Here is a 15,334-nt window from a genome sequence, read left to right as displayed (position 1 = left end):
TCCCAACTTCCGGGAAACATTGTTGCCGCTCAACAATTCCACTTCCACGTATTTTAAATAAATAAATAAATGTATCCCTTACATTGTGCAGCATCGATTGTTTTTGGTAAGAGAAGAATGGTTGGCGAAGAACGATAAAAAAAATATTTAATCGAGGATGAGATATTTCAGGATGAGAACAATTAATTTGGAAATAGGAATTATTTTTGCGATCGTGATTTGCGAGGGATAAAGTTTTGAGAAAAAATTACCATTTTTCTTCTTCGATGCTTTCAGACGATAATTTTAAAAAAATTAAGATCTTCGTATCAATCATCCCCGAACACAAATACAGTAGACAATGGAAAACTTTTTACATTTCCCTCCCAGTAACAGTAACATTTGCTTAAGCAGCATGAAATATTGACACGAGTGTCGTAAAGTTCCCCTATTCGGGATTAAAAACCAACAGACCCTTTCGAAGCGACCCTTCCCCTGCACAAAACTTGTGTAGAGGCGCACTCTCTTTTCCCCCCAAAATTAATTTCAAATATGTTTGCGAATACTCGCATGTCTTCCTCGTCAAAAAAATCTTCCAACCTCGCACAACTTCACTCCCATCCCTTGAAAACATATTTCTTCGTATTCACCCTCCAAACTTTGCAATAAATAATGAACGAAAACTTAAAATTTACTTGAAAAAAGAGAAAGAAATAGTCACATTGGGGGAAAATTCGCCTCCACCGGATCGATTAGCAAGTAAATGTTACGATTTGTCACGCTAGAGAGGAGAGTGCCATTTACCAATGATCAGAATGAATATACTCTCTGGTCGGCTCGTGTGCCGCAACAGCCATTCCCATCTCATCCGAGCGAGATTTCGCGATGTTTCCACGTCATAATTCTAGGTTAGAAGGCTTACCAAACTAGGCCGAGCCGTGAAACCGGCGGAAAACTTCAGCGAGAGAAAGAGAGAGAGTTTGTGCGCCATCACTGCCACTCTCTTTCAAACTTCTCGTCTCTGTCGTATCCTTTCCTCCACTTTCCACTTTTTTTCCCACTTCTCTCTCACTCTCTCTCTCTCTCTTTCTCGTCTTTTACACACACATCTCGCCCTCGGCTTGTCTTTCTTCCACTTTAACCGGCATCGATCTGTGTACTCATCATTGAGCCCCTGTACCACTCTCCCGTCCACGACACTTAACGGACTACTTTCGCGATACGCGTTCTCACGAGGCTCGCCGTTTTCGAAATTTTCAATCGTTCCCCCTTTTTTTTCTTTCCTTTTTTTTTGTCAGCAATTGTACATAACTCGAAGCTCAACGTATTTGTCGTATAAATTCATCCTTGGAGTTGAGGAGAGCCTAGGAGGAGACGCGGCGAACCGAGCTATTGTTTTTTCTTTCCTTTTTCTTTTTCTTTTTTTGAGAAAGTTTTCGAAATATCGATGATGGTGTCGCGAGAGAAGCGTTAATTTTTTTTGGAAGGAGGGAGGAGGAGAGGGGAGCAAGGGTTTGAAATAATCGTGGTGGTTAATTGGTGGATTTGACGAGGAATCTTTGCAGGTTAGGTGTTCACCATTTTAAGGAAGTGGTAGAAGATTCGTGTATATAAATACGTATGTGTTATTCATAGTGTTTTATTAACAAAATTGGGCTTTGGTATCTCGTATTGTTGATTTACATTTATATTGTGAAATTTTGTGCAAGTCATATGAATTACGACTATTCAATGTTGCATTTAGATTTTTTTGATTTACGATGAATTTAAGCATACGAAACGATACACCAAGATTTCCAAAGTTATAATATTCGTTATGATATTTATTCATATTCTAAATTCCGATTCTAATTTCTTTTTTTTTTTCGATTACTCAGATACTGGTAGATAATAATATAATCTAAGTAGCTCGAATTACACTCTGGTCTTCATTAAACTCGTTTCTCACCCTCTTTTTTCTTCCTCTCTTATATCACGATTGTTTCAGGTCACAAATACTCCGACGCCGGATTCGTCCAGTTAACAAGCACTGATTGCGCCGATTTTACGTCTAAATTAGAGTGTATTCGCCGGGTATTCGATATTCGTTGTAACACGGAACAGTTATCATGTGAACTCGAGCGTGCATTTGTGCCGTTTAACCGTGACAAATCGTTTTACGAAACAATTTATACCGATATATATATATATATATCTTTGATTTTCCTAATTAAACGAATCTCGAATTTTTGCTCGATTTTTGGAGCAAAACCCATCTCTGATCGAGATTAATCCATCGGATCGTAATTAAGCGTCTTTTCTCGCTTGCGTGTGCGTGTGTTTGCGTGTGTGCGTGTCGAAAGATAATAAAAAAAAAAGAAAAAAAAAGAAAAAAAAGCATTTTATACGTGTAAAACCTCTATCCGTAATACGTGAGATTTACATCCATGAATAAAAATTGTGTACATATATATATATAAAATAACGCTTGTTGAGTGATGGACTGCGGATTTTTATGGAAATTTTTCATGTGTGTTGTGTTTTGTGTAAAGTGATATAATAAACGTGTCTTCTTATATCTTATATTTTATTTGGACTCTTAATTGATGCGATGTTCGTTCGAAGAAAGAAAAGTTTGTATCGTCGTGGAACAGGAATTATAATCATCGATTATAACATACATATACAAATTTAATCGTATTCTCGAGTGAAAAAGAACGAATAGAGAGATGAAAGTGTTAAGAAAGTGTAAGGAAAAATTTAATAGAAATATGTGATGACAAAAGAATTATCAAAAAGAAAAAAAAAAAAGAAAAAATTATTGTCGTCACGTATTTTGTAATGGAGATTTGCGAAAATTATATATATATAATAAAATTATTGATATCTCATAAATGTACATATTATATCCTATATAATTTTTTTAGAATTAATAATTAATATTTTTACATATATTAGTTGAATATACGAGCATAAAAGTTTTAGCTGCATAAAAATTCGCAGTCTATAAATACAAATAAAAAATAAGCGAATAAAAATTAAATAAATATAGGTTGAATCATGGTTACTATATATATAGTTATAGAGGAAGAAAGAAACAGCTTTATCGTTTGTTCGGCGAAAAAATAAAAATAAAAATTCGAGGGAAAAAAAAAAGAAAATATTGAAAGAGCTTAATAAACTCGATCGATCAAGAGATTTCACATTTAAATTAGAATTTTAATGTTGTTTTGAGAAGAGATTTCGCGAGGATTCATGGATTGATGGTAGATGAGCCCCTGCCCTTTCCGTGAATCACGTATAGGGGAGAAAAGTAAAATTTTTACTTTTAGGATGTAAAAAAAAAAAATTTCGATTTTTCTCCCCTTCCCTTTTTTTTCTTTTTCAGCTGATTTCGAAGAGGCGTAGATTTTAAAAGTTTTAGAGTTAAGACTTTGTCGAGAACTTGGCGAAGAATTGTCCTGATACAAATTGTAAAGTATATATATATAATATATATATACATATATCAATAAAGATGATGATATAATTACAAATTGAATTGTTTAATTTCTATTCTGTTTTTTATATTTTCTAGCCTCTTTTATCCAGATCCTGTAATTGGGGAGGATTCTGTGTTTGGTGGATTAAGCGGAGATCCAGGATATCTAAGAATTTATCTTCTACTTTTGAGAATACGAAAATACGAAGAAAGGAGAAGAACACGATTCAATCACTATTCAATTATCAATGCAAACGTTTAATAGAAATTTTGTTGGTTTTGGACAATCCATTTTCCGGATATTTCAAAACTTGGAAATTTGGAATTTTTCCCCAAAAAATTTATGGAAACAAAAAGCTTTAATAGAAATATTTTATGCATAAGCTATTTCCCAGATCTTCTATACCCTTTCGCGGTAAAAATTTTTGTCGAAATTTTTATGTGGAAAGCTCAATGTAAAATTCAACAGAGCGTGTTCCATCAAACTCAACTACAACAAAGCATCGTCAATATATCGCGTACGTGTCGAAAAATAAAAAAAAAAAAAATAAAAAAAAAAGAAAAGCATTCGATCTTTCGAATACTCGATTCCTTTCAACGAAATCGAGATTTTACACTTATTTTTTTTTTATATATATATCTTTTAATAATTTTTTAATAATTCGCTTAATTTTACAGTGAAAAAAATCGTAATTTCATTTCTCAACCATTCCAAGTCAATTCACTTTCCCCTTTATTTTACAATTCAAGTAGATTTTTACCGTTTGCCAATTTGACTCCAACAAAAGGTTCCCTCTTCAACAAAGGAGACGTTGTAAATTTTAAGATCTGAATGGCAAGTTTGTTCGACAAAGAAGATGGCGAAATAAAACTTGCGAAAAGGTGACCGTTTATTATGCGGCGACGATTCCAGCTAACGCAATCGACACTTAAATGACAGTTTCCATTTCATCCAAGGTATAACACTTTTGCCCCGTTTAATTTTTTCACGACGATTTCTTTTCATATTTTCTTTTTCAGGGATCATCTAACACAAAATGTATTTTGTATTAGATTTTATTATTTTACTTTTGCGGTGAAAATATTATTCGATACAGAATTCTTGGAAAATTAAGTAGATCGAGTCAACGATTAACGAATTTGTATTCCTTGTGGTAAAATTTCAATCTTAATCTTAGCTTTTCTCAATTTGTTAACATCCCCTTTCATGGAATCAATAATTATACAATAATAATGAAATTGATACCACAACCATTGAATCCTTTTCACCATAAACTTTTCTACTTCGCATTTCATCCCATTGAAAAAATGATTCTACTTGAAATCCAAAAGTTTTTTTAAATTCAACTCAAACGTGTCTTTCCTTTTCCCTTCCTCCCTTTCTTTCTTTCTTCTTTTTAAATCCACTCCCATATCGCTCCACGTTTCAATATTACCTCTCGTTCCCCCGATGTTTCAAATTAAAAAACACGACCTGCAAGGATTATTATGAAACACCGGATTACACATCCCAAGTCGCGACTCGCCAAGGGAAAAATTCATTTCCCAACCCGAAAGTCAAATCGAATGTTCTCCCATATTCGAGGGTGGGGAACATTCGCATAATCCGCAAGGTATACACGAAGGTACACCCCTTCGAAATGGCAGAAGAGGATTGGTGGGGGGAGGAAGGTGATATCCTGGGGCGATGCATCGTTATATAAAGTAATATCTATGATCCTGAAATTGTGGGAGCGGTTCGACTCAACCGAGGCGATTTCGGGGGGACTTCTAATGATCGGGAGAGTGGAAATTTATTTGGCAAGAAAGTTTAACGTTCTGGAAGAAGAGATATCTGTCCTAGCATATTTTCCTAGCATGTTGGGAAACCGTAATCGTTGAATTATCTCGCGAACGAAGAGCCTTTCTTACGTCAGAGTGGGAAACGAAGTTTTTATATTTTCAGGAATAAATAAATTTGAACGCGAGATTCTAGATTTCCAAGGATAACTCGAATTTGAAACCGAGGTTTCTCGTTGCTTTTGAGATATATCCTTGTTCTTTAGGATCTATCTGATTCTATTCGAAGGTAAAGGCTTTATAATTTCTTTCTTTTTTTTTGAAATTATATTTTGAGAAATATAAAGAAGAGAAAAATAAGTAATAATGATCTTGATGAGATCGAACATTAATAGGAAAGCTTGTATCCCACGAATCGTGCTTGGAAAGCATTAAAAGATCTCGAGATTATGGATTCAGATATTAAAGTTTAAAATATAAGTTCGTTTTAGTTTCTTCTTTCCCTGTGAAGATATTATTAAAACAAACTTATAAAAGAAGGGATCGTTAGTTTACGATTGTACGAAACACATTATTTATTCTTTTTGAAAATGTTAAACTCGCGATTATCTAACTTCGATCTAAGCTAACTAACGTGTGCAGAAAAAAAAATCATTAGTCGGTTAATCCTCAACTTCGCCAACATTCGTCCATTGTTCGGCATGGAAAAAAGGGATGGTTTAAAGAGCGGATGAGACAGCCAGCCGGGTTATTGCAGTAGCTCGAATTAGCCTTGTGCAGTCGCGACGAGAAAATATAATGTACGATTGAATATGCATCAGGGCTATGAATATTAATGGCTCGTGATAACCGAATTTCTTCGATGTAATAAACAATATAGCATTTAGTATTCATAATAAAAAAAAAAAAAAAGAAAAATTTCTGGGGGTTATTTCCAATCGCGACGATTGTTGGGGATGGAAGTTTAAAAAATCGTAAATTTTATTACGTTGATATTTACGAGTTTTGATCGGTGATACTCGTTGGTGCGTAGAACAGACTGATAAAAAAAGTGGATGGTTATTTTATTCATAGGTTTTGGAAGAAACAGCTTGTACGAACCTTTTTTTTTCTGACGAATTTAAGGCGTAAGTTAGTTTTTTTTTTCTTTTGGATTCAGGATCAAGCAAAAACAGTATAGGGATTTTTTTTATCTAGGAAGAATAAAACAAATATTTTAAATTTTTTCTTAGATTAATTTTAATCTTTCTTTAACCAAATATTTATTGTATTCGTGTTATTAAACGCTGTCTGTAATCGCAAAAGAATTGTATCGAATTGAAGTTGATCTTGAAATGGTCAATGAAGATATATTTCTGTTTAAAATACGTGTTATTTTTATTCGATTGAAGATAAATTTTCAACGATTCATTTATTAATCGACTGTCTCGTTTCTTTTTTTTCTTTTTTTTTTTTTAGGAGAATCGAAATGGAGAATATCAAGTGTAATTTGTTGCGGGAATCGTGCATATTGATATTTCTGCGAACGTGTATAATAACAAATGTTATACGTGAAAAACAAATAACAATTTCCATAATAAATTTTCAAGATTTAATTGAATTCATCCCGTTTGAAAATTATAATTATAACAAGCGTTATCTACAAACGATTTTCCAGAATTTAATCCAGAATTTATACATTTAAAAATTATAATTCAACGGAAATTAAGATAAAACAGGAATCAATGGAAATATATAACGCCTATATATATATATATATATTATTAACGTACACAATGAAAAAGAATAAAAAAAAATATCTACAAAAAGTCATCACACTTTCGATAATAAATTGTAATTATTAATCACAAAAGATAAAAAATCATTCAATCTCAAATTGCAATATCGAATTGACAATATTTCAAAATTACGAAAAATTATTATTTCGAAAGGACACAAATATAACATCCCTAGTAATGATACCTGATCGAGGCTACGTCCTAACTCGAATATATAAGATCGAAGGGTATCTTTGGTCGATATCCCTCCCCCGTGTAACTTGCATGTATTCGAAAACCACAAGTCCGAGGACAGAACGTCGCCTTCCATCCATTACAAGGTTAGCCCACCAGCCAGGAATTTTGAAGCGTTGCGGTAAACCGATCGTGAATCGTTCGTCGAATCGCAGAATACTAATGCGGACATCTTTTTCTCCAAAAACACGACTCCATGCACGAGAGATTTGAAATCAATCTTGCGGAGGGAGGGGGCAAGAAAAGGAGTAAGTATTTCATTCAATTATTCCATCTTACTCTTTTCTTTTCTTCAGGGAGAGCAACGATTCTTTCTCTCTTTTCTTGTTCACTTTTCTTTCACTTTCTTCATATTTCGAACACGGCAAGTCTTTTAGCTCTTTTGCAACTGTTGGATAAATATTTGCAACTGTTTTTACCTTATTCCATAAAGATTTGTCGGATGAACGTATTGAATATTTGAAATTTTTCCTTCTTTGAAAAGAGATTGAAACTTGCAACGAGGAATTCCTTCCTTCTTCTTTTTTTTTGTGTTCCGTTCTTAAAATTTTTATTTTGTTGCTAAAAGAGAGAGAATCCAATGTGCTTTTATTTTTCCTCTCTATTTTATCCCGCTGTTGAAAGAGAAAATGGAACCCTAAGAAAAAAAATCACCCAATCCACGTAACGTTGCATTTTTATTTTATCCTCGCGAAATAATTTTAACGCGTTTCACAGCAAATTTATACCAAATCCACGATCCATATCTTAACTTAATTCCATTCAAATTTCTCACCAGAAGCCACCAGTTAACGACCCGAAACGTGCATCTTCATCCGTTCGAACAATAAACTCAATTACTTTCAGCAATGAAGAAAACGGCTTTCGGGCAACATCTCACCAGTAATGGAAATGTGGAAAATGAACCGTTAATGGCCGCACAGTACACAATCTACAACATATATACGTATATATATATATCGATCCTATGTCCATTAATTAAATTACCAATGAAACGTTGTTGAATGAAACACGGAGGTATTAACGGAGGCCTCGCGTTAACAGTTGATAAGCCTGTATCCATTATTAGTTCTCGGGTATGGAGAACCGCGAATAATCCTTTCCAAACGAAAAATCAAAGGAGACCGCCGCTCGATCGATATCCTATCGAATCACCTGAACCCGTGGATTCCGCCAAACGTAATCTCTTTATCCTTTACCCGTTTTACGCTGGTCCGTTTGTGAATCGGTGGGTAAGCGGTGTGGCCAGGGTGTGCACGTGTGTGTGTGTGTGGATGGATGATCTGGTCGGAACAATTTCGGTCCACGGGAAATGGAGTTACAAATAATAGTGGGATCGAGTCGAAGTGGAGGATTATGACGTCGATGCGTGACGAATTGTTTCTTCTTTTCGGCCGGGGTAGTTTGGCGAGGATTTTTCGAAATGGAATTTAGAAGGATTTGAAGTTATTATCATTTGCGAGAGGTATTTGCTCGAGTGATTGATGTTTGATGAAAGATGTAAAGATGATCGGTTTACGAGGGATTCTGAACCGTTTCCTTCGATGAAGGAGATTTGGAGATGCTTGAAGGTATATTTGATTGATCGTTTTGATAAATATTCTGAAATATATTTAATTAATCTCGCTTGAAAAAACCCATAAAACCTAAGATTTATCGGCCGATATTATAAAACAGGTTCGAGATCATTCAAAAGCCAGCCCACACGCTCTCCAAATGTACCATATCGCGTCGATTGCTTCGTATAATAACGGTATCGTAAAAACCGTGCACACCATCGGATATTAAATCTTAATGACACGCCATCCCATAAATTCGTGCCAGCCGATGCGAAAAACGTTGTCCCCGTTTACTTTAATACCGATCCATGCACATACAGGGTGTCCCCCGATTCCACCTGAAAAAATATCCAAAGTATATAATATAAATTTTGTTCTCTCCGAGCTGGGTCAGATTTTCAAGTGAAAATTCAGAGCATATCACGCAATAACGATATCTACGTATATTCTGATCGATCAGAAGAATCGAATTCTTTCTCCGAATGGAAATGACCAACGAACGAAAAGAAAAGAGGGAGAAAGGAGATGGAGGGAGGAGATCGAGATAATGATAAAGCGTGTTCTGAAAAAGGGTGAAAAACAAGAAAAAAAGATAGGAGAAAAAGGGTGGCGACGTTGAGGTGGTTGAAATACCCGGAAGCGTTTTTCCCCACGAAAAGAAAAGAGCGGCGCACCCGGCTGGTGGTAGGACATTTCTCGCTTTGTCGAAAGATCGATGAACTTTGTCCTTATAACGGTAACAAAAGGGTGGAACAGAGAGGGACACGTGGGTGGATGCTGGGCTTCGAGGGTGGAAAGCAACAAGCGGGACTCGGAAACGGAAAGGAACACAACGAGTTGGGTGTAGTGGTGGTGTGTACACTCGTATCGAGGCTTGTATTAGGTCATTAGAGGGCTGCCTTGCTTCCTGGACGAAGGTTTGTTACAGGATGGATGGGGTGAGATAGAGTGAGACAGCGTTATTTGCGTTCCTTTTGTTTTTGTTAAAATTTTGTTTGTTGGATCCTTGTTTGTTGGAAGAGGAGCGTCAATTTATTCAGATTTTATTTAAATTGTTCATCTTTTAATTTTAATTATTCTTGATTATTGATTGTATTTTATATAAAAATTTGAATTATTAATCAAGATATTGTGCATCTCTTGTATTAAAATTGTTGCATGGAAATTTGTATTTTGGGAATGGAGAAATTTCTGAATTTTTGTGAATATATTTATAAATAGTCCAGCCTTTTCTAGTCTATTTTTCCTTTTATTTACATTTAACATTAATTCAATTAACATTAATTAATTCAATAATGAATCAAGGAAAGGAGTTAAATTTTGCATATATCGCATAAATAAAATTCTATATAAAATTTAACTATAGAATTTAATCTCAAACGTGTTCTTTGTACCTCTATTGAATGATGAAATTAATTAAGTAAAGGTTAATGTATTCTACGAAAAAAAAAAAAATGCAAGAAAAAAAGAGGACAAAGGGGATGAAGATAAGGGCGTGTGTGTGAAGGAAGAGAAAGTTCGTTTCTAATAATTTTGAAGCGAAAAATGCTTGTGATTTCACAGTATAATGTGTAGGCGAGAAAAAAAAAAATGGATGGCACTTGTGCATGCTGAAAAGTGGCATCATTTCGTATGCACTGGTAATTGCAAGCTATAAAAAAAGAACGGTTGTAAAACCTTATGGATCAAAGGTGAACGGTTTAATATATGTCACGACTGCCGTGAATTTTCAGTAAAAGAACGGTAACGTATGTGAATAAATTTGACAATAACATTTTAATGTTACCCTTTAGTTTTATCAAAACGCGTTGAACGATGAAAATCGTTTTTACAAATTCTATAGATAGTTATTATATCGTATTTATAATTCTGTTATTTTATATGTACATCATTTAAAGAAAAAAAATTAATTAAAAATAGGTTATATATATATATGAAGGGATGTAGGGGTTGAATTGTTACATTTTTTTGCTGAGAAGGAAATTAATTAAAATTTTTTCAATATAGTATATGCATACGTATGTATTACGATTTAATATTGTTGCTATATAATTTATCATTACATATACTTATATATATATAATTATATGTATTTTTTTTGTAATAAAATTTTTGTTATGAAATCAGTGTATATTCATTCAATATATAAGAAATCACGATTTAAATCATCTTTTAATCGAAAATTTAATTTGATTTTTTGAAAAAAGTAATCCATCTCTCTTTGAAATCTTAATTAAAATCTTATTTTAAAATTTGTAAACTATTCTCATATAAAATGGTGAAAGATTTTATTGTTAAAAGTAATTTAGAATCGTTCTTCTTAAATTCTCACACATTATTACTATTATTTAGAAGTAAGTATTTTGAAAGTGTTAATTGCCAATTATCCTCTTGGAGGTGCAGGGCTAGTATGTAATGATGAATTTAACCATGAATGAAAATGAGTTTTCATTTAAGCTAACTGAGATAATAAACGAAAGACGTAGAAGATTACTTATGTAACGTGCAATTCTCGTATTTGCATGTATGGAATGTGGTTAGTCATTTACATGTTTTATAATTCGATGATGCAGTTCTAATTCATAATCATAATAAGGATTTTCTATGACAAAGTAAATAGAATTTTTTTATTCTTAATATAAAAGTTATCAAAATTTTGGAAATTATAAATTGATAATTTTAAGAATTGAAATTATAGAAATTTCGAGATATTAAATTTTGAATTACACATAATAATCAATGATCAATGTATATTTAATGCACGTAAATTAAAATTTACGTTAAATTTTTTTATCTCCATTATTTATCAGTTGACAATAGAACAAAATTCAGTGAATGATACTGGTTTATGATATTTAAACTTTTTACGATATTCAATAACTGGATTTTTATCGAAACGCAAACATAAAACGTATTGCAAAAATTTGACAAGAAACAAGAAATATTGTATTATATTTTTCCATTTCATTTTTCGTTCTATTTTTTGTGTTATCGCATTTCCAATTCGTTTTATACAATGTCCTTGGGGTAACAAAAATTTTTATTCGTTGCAAATTCTTTTTTTCGTCAATATAAAATAATAAATACCTTATTTTATACGTATATTTTTTTTTTATTTGCACAAAGTAAAACTCAATCATCCGGAGACAATGTGAAATTAGAGAAACATTTTTCAAAGGAAAAAGCTTGTTTTTTTTCAGATAACGTATAAAGTCGGTAGAATATTTTTAAAGAAAATTGTTTATAAATCGTGAAGAAAGTTTTCATTTGTGCTAGAAGTTTTCAAATGTACAAAGAAAAACAATTTCAATCTGTATCTGACGATAAATTATTTTTTTTCGAAAATATTTTTTACTCACGTCATATAGGTATAATTTAATTACACAGAATGAGTATACTTTAAATTCATGTTTACATCATTGACAAACTTTACTAATGCTACTTTCTTTATATTCATATGAAGTTTTATGCTCATGATATAGAATAATATATATATTTTTTTTTTAATAAAATATACATGATATTATATTACTATTACATTATATCGTACAAACAAACTGAAACAATTAAATGTTGATTTTTAAAAAAAACTATATCCTATTCTATATATTATAACGAGTTATTCTAATATTTATAAATTACATACGATAAAATGAACTTTCTTTCGTTGAAATTCTTCTTTCACATTTAACAATTAGAAAATAAAAAAAAAAATCACCTGAAATTGAATTGAAAGAGAAAGATCATTAAATTTTAAAAACAAGAGAATCTTTTTTTTCTTTTTTAAATTCTCTGATTCTCTGATACGCTTTCAAAAAATAATCTTTCGCGTCAAAGAGGGTCGACCACAAAAAACGTAATCCAGGCGACAATAACGAGAACCACGAAACTTCCACTTCAAGTTAGAAGTAAAATCTTGGTGAATCTGTGACGTTAGGGCATTCTCTCGTGTTTCCACGCGAGATATAAAGCAGGTGGGTCTCGTTTCGTCGAATGATACCCACCTCGTGGTAAAAGCTAGGTATTATATCTAGTCGCAGCCGACTATAACCTTTCATTGCACCGCTCGCCTCTTAAGCGTTTTACTTCCTTTTTTACAATCCACGTTCCTTCATCTCTTGCGAAATGGGCAACTCATATACTTCTGCCCGTTCGACAATCGTATTCCCTCGCTTCAAGGAAAAACGCAAACTGTTCTTTACCTTTTCGATCCGGTTTACCGATCGAACCGGACAAAAGACTGGGATTTATCGATCGTTGGAAAAGAAGATTCGATCACGTGATTTTTTTTCTCTATTTATTTAATGGAATGGCGGGAATTTTTCTTGTTGAAATTGTTCTTGGTTCTTCTGAAAAAACATGAAAAAAATTTAGATGAAGTTTTACGAAATTTTGAAATAATAATATTGATAATATTATTGGAAATATTGATAATAATTAGTTGTTAATTTATTTGATTAATTTAAATATACAGAACTATTCTAATTTTTTATATAAATTTTATGTTGAATTGAAATAAAGATTTGTTTTATCATTTTAATATAATATATACTTACTTTACTGGATATTTTTAGGTTTTTTTTTTCTGGATACTTGTACAAATTTGCAAAATATTTGCAATATATTTATATTTTAAATAAATGTGTAAAATTTCGCAATGTAGTAATAATATTTTCCATAATGTTTTACAATGATATTTTAAATTTGCTTCCATATTTTTAAAATCAATAATACTGTTAATATTCATGAGTAGAATATTTATGCATTTATAAAAAAATATATAGAAAAACCTACGAAAAATAATATACAGTTATAAGGGAAAATATGTAAAATTAAATAAAACTAGAATAAAATATTTATTACGATGTTTAAAGTATTAAATAAATTCGTAAGCATTTCTGACGAAAATATGAATTTGCAAACATTCTAGTCACGGACTGGATATTTTTCCAATAATCTTGGTTGCAACGTTTGCGAAACTTTAGAATTTTTGCTTCAAAAATGACATGGCTCGCATCCAAAAATTTTATACAAAGTTTCTTGTAAGCTATTTGGAAATAATCGATGAATCAACTTTGAAATTTAAATCTAGGAACTTCTGACAAAAGAATCTTCAAGTATACTCTCTCTTTCTCTAATGATATTCTATTTGTAACTTTGAAAATTTCTTTTGAATCGTTCATCGTTAGAAAAAAATAAATTTTAAATTCTTACAAAATAAAACTTCCTTACATTATTTCAAACGGACGCATAAAACTTCAAATAATCTTTTTAATAATATATCTTGTACAAGAAATTCTAAATAAAATATTTTAATTAGGTAAACAAAATACTCAAATTATTTTTTTAAATTTGCTCAATTATCACAGAAACATTTTTCGAGCCACGATTATTCTGGCTTTAAATAATGTAAATGACTTACCTTATCCTCTATCAGATATTTGGCTGATGTTCAAGTACAAGCTCAGGAAGGCGTGATTCACGTTGTGCTTGAATGTGCTCGATCCAGGAAGACGTGTCACGCGAGGATGGCCTTGAAATTTCAATTGAATCTCAATGTCCAGAAGAAATATCACGGAAGAAAGGTAAATCGCATAGCTACATGATACGATCGATTATTTCAGGATCATTGCATCATACGAGTCACGACATTTGGATAATTCTTTCCACTTTGCTGGTCGAAGTTTAATCAAAGGTTAACATTACAAGGTAATAATTCACGTTTCGTTCGATCGATTTTTCAAGACGAATGAGACGTAATTGTGCATATAATATATATATATATATAAAATTAAAAATTTATGAACTTTTAAAATAAATTACAACAATCTGAATTCTTCGATTTCAAAATGATTAAAAGGATTTATTTATTAACGTGATTGGTTCTCAATGTTTATTCAATTTTTTATTGAAAAAAAAACTGAACGTTAATTAATTAATCGATCCAACGAAACCTGTACATTTTTACATTTTGTTGACGTGAATTACACTCGCGTGAATCATTTGCTTTCACGAATGAAGATAAACTGGTATAGGCAGATGTCCATAGATCATTCGCAATTGTGCAATCAAATGACAGTATATCATAGCTGTGGTTATGCAGCGTCGCGTCGTCGATGAACAGACACCTTCATTCAGCTAGAAATTATTAATTACGCGGTGGCGATAATTACTCAAACTTTCTCAAAATTACTTTCCAAAATTCCTGAATTACAATTTCTTTGATTCCTTCCTAGAATTCGTAATTTCGACAATTTTTACAGAACGATTAGATAAGATTCTTCAATAATGGACACGATTAAAATTAATACATACAAAATAATAAACAATCATAAATCGAGTAGTGAGTAATAAAATGATAAATTTCTAAAAAATTTCCTTTCCTTTTCACATAACACAACTCCCACACGTTGAAATAACACGTATTTTCCTAATCATTGGAAAGAATTTTGGGAACAGAAACAATTGAGAGAACGGTGTTAACAAAGGGCACGGGAGAGGGTGATAAAGAGTTAAATCAACAACGACGAGACTGTTTTAGCAGG

At 32.1% G+C, this 15,334-nt stretch overlaps 1 protein-coding gene across 3 annotated transcripts in view; it reads left to right on the top strand.

Annotated features, from left to right (window-relative positions):
• Positions 1-14,615, top strand: part of LOC108003146 (allatostatin-A receptor) — a 40,960-nt gene extending 26,345 nt beyond the window's left edge. The window contains exon 6 of one of the 3 annotated variants that reach the window (XR_009832542.1): positions 1,967-3,494. The gene's annotated coding sequence lies outside the window, so the exon portion shown is untranslated. Of the gene's footprint in view, positions 1-1,966; positions 3,495-3,535; positions 6,156-14,226 lie in introns of those variants that run through there. The other 2 variants (XM_062084230.1, XM_062084229.1) reach the window with 2 other exon arrangements.
• The last annotated feature ends 719 nt before the right edge of the window (positions 14,616-15,334 follow it).

This window comes from Apis cerana, linkage group LG14 (assembly GCF_029169275.1).
Source record: "Apis cerana isolate GH-2021 linkage group LG14, AcerK_1.0, whole genome shotgun sequence".
NCBI classification, from domain to species: Eukaryota; Metazoa; Arthropoda; class Insecta; order Hymenoptera; family Apidae; genus Apis; species Apis cerana.
This window is presented reverse-complemented; position numbering and strand designations above follow the sequence as displayed.